The 6,000-nt window shown below is 35.8% G+C and overlaps 1 protein-coding gene across 1 annotated transcript in view; it reads left to right on the top strand.

Annotated features, from left to right (window-relative positions):
• Window positions 1–365: 365 nt before the first annotated feature.
• Window positions 366–6,000, top strand: part of IL1R1 (interleukin 1 receptor type 1) — a 90,673-nt gene continuing 85,038 nt past the window's right edge. Inside the window, exon 1 of the mRNA XM_019666520.1 lies at window positions 366–389. The gene's annotated coding sequence lies outside the window, so the exon portion shown is untranslated. The remainder of the gene's footprint in view (window positions 390–6,000) is intronic.

The raw sequence follows: 6,000 nt of genomic DNA, 5'->3' as shown, positions 1-6,000 counted from the left end.
GAATTCTTGACAATCTTATCTTGATATTCATTTTCCAACTGATTATATAAACCCCTGTTTCTCAGTGTTCTTCAAACCAAGTTTTTTTGGGTCTTTCTTATTCATTTCCTCATTAATGAGTTAAGTGACATTTTGGCTTGTGCTAAAAATAACATTAAAAAAATTCTACTTTACACACCACTTATGAACTTAGAGAACAGAGCCCAAAGAAACATGTTTGCAATATTGGTTCCTCTAGAAGTGGAGCTCTTGCCTATTAGATCTGGGATTTTTCCACATAACAGGGTGCATGAGACGGATGCAAGAGGAGGCGGAAGTCAAAACTAATTCCTGAGAATGGGGGTGGAGTGGCGTTCAAGGCAAGATGTTTTCCCACCAGTTTCCAGACTGTGAGTTTTTCTTCTTTTTCCTTTTCTTTTTGTTAGCTAAGAGTAGAGTGTCTTGTCAATAGGATTATTCCGGATCAAGTGAAATTCTGTTAAGATGTACTTAGAAAACTTGGAAGCTAGGTAACTGTACACCTAAACAAAAACGACATACTTGTATAGATGTCTCTGTAGATTCCATCTTAGAATGAGAGCATTTTAGAATGAAAGGCTGACTATTTATTGGTTTCCACCTTTTGTTCACTAAGCAGTTGATGAGAAAATGACATCTGGTATGAGGGACTTGTTTGTGACTCAAGTAACAACGTAGAACCTTTGTGGCAATTTAAGTTCTGTGTCCCAAACTTTCCAAGTGGTTAAAGGTAGTGAAGGAGGGGAGGGGCAAGTAGAAGATCAAATAAAAAAAAACCCCAAAAATTGAGCAGTCATTTTAAGGCACAGAAAAGAATATGCCACCGATCTAACTCATCTTATTGAGAAAGCTCGCAAAACCCTGTAAAACTCTTGTGGAAAAAAACCATAACTGAATGAAAGAAACAAACATCCTTGTGGAAGACAATGTATGCTGTATGGCTAGAGCAGCTGATCACGTAGGCCTCCAGGTTTGCCACACGGTTACCTAGAAAAAGCTGTTAACTGATTCCTACCAACATTTTAGAAGGTTCCTTATTATCTGACAATGAGTCTAGGAAATAACTACGTGCATTACTACATTCAGAGATAAGAGTAAGAATATATGACTTGGCCACATGAATGCAGATCTTGTACATATGTGAGAGGATGCTACATTTATACTTAACAAGATGATAAAGGTGACACAGTTTTTATACTTTGTCGATTTTCAAAGAAATAGCCATTAAGGCCTAGCAGTGCAGGTATGTAGAAAGGTATTTCCTAGGATAAATATTTTATTTAGCAAAGTGATAGTAGTTAGTTTTCTGATACACACACACATACACACATACATTGGGGAGAGGAACAAGAAACAGCTATTTCCCAAAAACTTAACCTATGAACTTTCCCTCCTCTCCCCCATCACAGCCTTTTCTTATTGCCATATCATGAACTACCCATTTTTAAGATTTATCATAAAGCTACAATAATCGAGACAGTGTTGTATTGATATAAAGGCAGACAAATAAATCAATGGAACAGAATGGAGTCTAAAAATAGAGGTACAGACACATGGACAATTGATATATGACAAAGCTTCAAAAGGCAATGGAGACAGTAAGGTTTTTTCAACAAATGGCGCTGGAACCATTGGATATCCATATGCAAAATAAAAGTGCATGTGCAAAAAGCATTTGATCCATATTTTAAATAATCTACAAAGTTATCTCAAAATGGATTATAGAGCTAAATGTAAAACTTAAGATGGTTAAACTTTTAGAAGAAAACAGAAGAGAAAACACTGGTGATCTTGGATTAGGCAAAGATATATCTACGACCAAAGCACAGTCCATGAAAAAAAAAATTATAAAGTGAGCTTCATCAAAATTAAAAATATTCTGCTCTTCTAAAGACACTCAAGACAAGATGACAGACAAGCCACAGAAAATATATGCAATTCTTATACTTGATAAAGGACTTTTATCTAGAATAAAGAACTCTTAAGATGCAACAATAAGAAAATAAACAATCCAGTTTAAAAATGGGAAAGAGACTGAAACGAAGTTTCACCAGTGAAGACATGTGAATGGGAAATAAACACATGAAAAGATGCTCAATACCACTAACGCTTAGGGAAATACCCTTTAGAATTGCTAAAATTAAAAAGACTAACCATACTAACTATTGGTGAGAATGTGGAGGAAATGGAACTCTCAAACACTGCAGGTGGGCATGTGAAATGGTACAACTAATTTGGGAAACAATTTGGTATTTTCTCAAAAAAGTTCAAAATATACCTACTGTCTGATTCAGACATCGCACTCCAAAGTATTTATCCAAGAGAAATGAAAGCCTACAAAGACTTACACACAAACATTCATAGCAATTTTAGTTGTAACAGCCCCAAACTGGAAGCTACTCAAATGTCCATCAACAATGCAATGGATAAACAAATAGTGGTACATCCATACAGTGGAATACTACTCAGCAATAAAAAGAAACAACTATTGATACATACTACAATATAAATGAACCTTAAAAGAATACAGAGAGAAAAAAGACAGACAAAGAAAGCATATGCTATATGATTCCATTCATATAAAATTCGAGACAAACTAATCAACAGTAACAGAAAGGCTGATCAGTGGTGGCCTGGGGCCTGGGGAGGAACAGTTGTGATGAATTACAATGGGGCATGAGAAAACTCTTGAGATGATGGATATATTCGTTATCTTGATTGTGGTGACTATTTCACAGGTTTACAGATGTGTCAAAACTGAACAGATTTTTCACTTCACAGCTGTTTGCCAAGAGTTTAACCTTCAGACTATTTTCTCTCTCCACCACACCATAAACCAGAGATTTCCTCTGAGGATCACACATATTACAATCCTTATGTGCCAACATGATGATGTCATTTTTTTTATATAGTACTCATGGGGGAAAAAAAACACCTAATTCAATTTCTGTTGTGGTAAAAAGAGTGATGATAAAGAATGAATGCAGGGAAGGAAACCAACCTATCTATTAGGAAAAAAAATTCCACTTATTTATAAATTCTCTTTTTCTGATCAAGTTTCACTACAAAATTTTCTTTTTAAAATTATTTTTACATTTTAATTACAGTTGACATTTAATATTATTTTATATTTTTTTCAGGTGAACAACATAGTGGTCAGACATTTGTATAATAATTTGTGCAGTGATCCCCCTGATTAGTCTAGTACCCACCTGGCACTATCCATAGTTGTTACAATATTATTGACTAGATTCCCTATGCTGTACTTTATATTCTGATGACTGTTTTGTAACTACAATTTGTATTTCTTCATCCCTTCACCTTTTTCACTGAGCCCTTCAACCCTTCTCCCATATGAAACCCTTCAGTTTCTTCTCTGTATCTATGGGTCTGTTTCTGTTTTGTTTGCTTGTTTATTCTGTTCTTTAGATTCCACACATAAGTGAGAGCATATGGTATTTGTCTCACTTACTCTGACTTATTTCACTTAGCGTAATACCCTCTAGGTCCATCCACGTTGTCACAAATGGTAATATTTCTCTTTTTCTTTAGAAACAAGAAGAAAAGACAGAGACTTTATTTTTTAATGTTTAAATTATGAACTACTTGGAGTTTACAAAGGAATAAATGTAGTGTATAAAGTCTGAAGGGAACAAACCTGCACCAAGTAATCTGGGAACAAGAACATGATCAACATCTTTACGTTTTTCTGCATGACCCACTCCGGCCTCCATGTTTTACCCCCAGAGATAATCACTCTTCCAAATTTAGAATCTCTACAGTTTCAGCATTTAAGTTTGCACACCCAAACAGTATATATTCTATACTCTTATTTATGTTCTTACCATGAGTTAGATAGAAATGTATGTTTACTTTTCCAAATATATGTCTTTGTTATTCTTTCTAACTTAATTGAACTGTAGTAAAAAAAAATATGTTCTGTATCTGATACCAATAATTTGAAATTAGTTCTAAGCTTATGGCCTAATACATGGTTAAATCTAATAAAGAGTACGTGTGTGTGTGTGTGTGTGTGTGTGTGTGTGTGTGTGTGTGTGTTTAAATCTGCCTGAGTTTTTTTTGTTCTTTTGCCCCGTATTATGATTTGATTCCCTTCCAAATTTTTAAACATACACATTTTTGCTTTATATTCTATATTTGATCGTTCAATATTTAAAAGATATTTTGCCAGCCTTATTCTGTTAGAGTTTTTTCTCTGCATGCTTAATAATTTATCTCCTTGTGTATTTTAAAATTTCTGATTTAAAAGAGAGTGAAGCCATATTTATTTGAAATCTGTTAGTGAAAAGTTTTGAGGCTCATTTTGAGAGTGCTCTCCTCCAGGGCATACTTACATTTCCTTCAGTCAAGGGCCTTAGGTCTACTTTAAATTGGCCTGTGAGTTTTCAGAGCATACCAAACCCATGTGACATGTGCCAGGAGACACATATTATTGGCCTGAATCTGGGGAAGGCAGACATAACCAATTTTCTCTGTTATTTACCTTGGGGCATTTTTTTTCTAGTTTATACTTCTAGAAGGTATTAATCCTTTCTGAGTTCTACCTTTATGTGTGAATGCTTTTTTATTTGTTTATTTTATTTTATTTTTTGTTTTTGTTTTGTTTTGTTTTTAAGCTGAGCCATCCTGCCACGTGTTGGCAGCTCAGCGGCTACTCAGCTTGGGCTGGGACTCGAACTGCTGTTGCTCAGAGCTCAAACTCTTGAGCGAGTTCTTAACCAACTGAGCCACTCGGCCGGCCCTCTGTGTGAAATGCTTTTAATCTCACTCTTCATCCTGTGTGGCTTGAAGCTTTGTTCTCAGTCTGTTAGCAGAGGAGTTCCTAAGTCTTTTTGGTGGAAAGACCAGGTAATTGGCTTTTTAATAAACCATTAAATACATCAGTATTTCCATATGTATACAGAGGGTGCCAAAATATATATAAACATTGTAAGGAAAAAAACTATTAAAATTGTAGTACTCAATATATACCGATAACAAAAGATGAATACAAGTCACGTTTGACTTCTGCAATTACAAGAGGTGCTCAAAGTGGTTATATACTGGGGGTGCCAAAAAAAATTTATACAAATGGACACTTTGGTCAACGTTGCTCAAGCAGCAGTTCACTGTAATCAGAAGTGTCTGGACACTGATGGTAACCACTTTGAGCACCTCTTGTAATTGCAGAAGTCAAAAATGACTTGTACTCATCTTTTGTTATTGGTATATATCGAGTATTACCATTTTAATAGCTTTTTTCCTTTCTTAAAATGTGTATACATTCTTTTGTACCGTGTGTGTGTGTGTACACACACACACATACTATATATAATTTCAACTTTCTATCATATCATGTGTTAATGGTGATGGGACAAATAGTCTTTCTTTGTTCCCACTCCTCTAGAAGAAAGATTTTTAAGATAAAATCAAGCTCACTGGGGAAATATTCATTGGCTCTATAAAGAATCAAATGTAAAGAAATAATAAAGTAAAGGAGTTATGATGACTGTAGAAATGGGACGAGGGGGAACAGGATAAGAGAGTTAAGGGGGAGTTAATAATCTTGCCTGGTGTTGAGAGTTAAAAGGGAAGTCTGGGTATAGAGTCCATCTGTGGGAGAGCCAGAGGGGGCAGCTCAGTTAGCCAAGTTGATTTGGGGGAGATACCCCCAACCCCATGCTAACATTGTTTACACATCTCTCCCAGTCCCAGGAATAACTCTGGGCTCACATCCTACTGACTTGGACCACAGGGTTCCCAAAAGCAGGATTTTAGGAGCTGCATCCTCAGGCCAGTGCAGCACTAGACACAAGTTCGCAACACAGTCGTCCCCCTTTATCTACGGGGAATACATTCCAATAACCCCAGTGGATGCTTGAAGCCGTGGATAGTATGGACCCTATATATACTATGTTTTTTCCTTCACAGACATACGTTTTAACTTAAAGGACACACTTTATGGCTTCTCTTTGGTATATC

The sequence above is a fragment of the Hipposideros armiger genome, unplaced genomic scaffold (assembly GCF_001890085.2).
Source record: "Hipposideros armiger isolate ML-2016 unplaced genomic scaffold, ASM189008v1 scaffold_472, whole genome shotgun sequence".
Lineage (NCBI taxonomy): Eukaryota > Metazoa > Chordata > Mammalia > Chiroptera > Hipposideridae > Hipposideros > Hipposideros armiger.
Note: the sequence above shows the minus strand (reverse complement) of the source record. Positions and strands in the feature narration are given on the sequence as shown.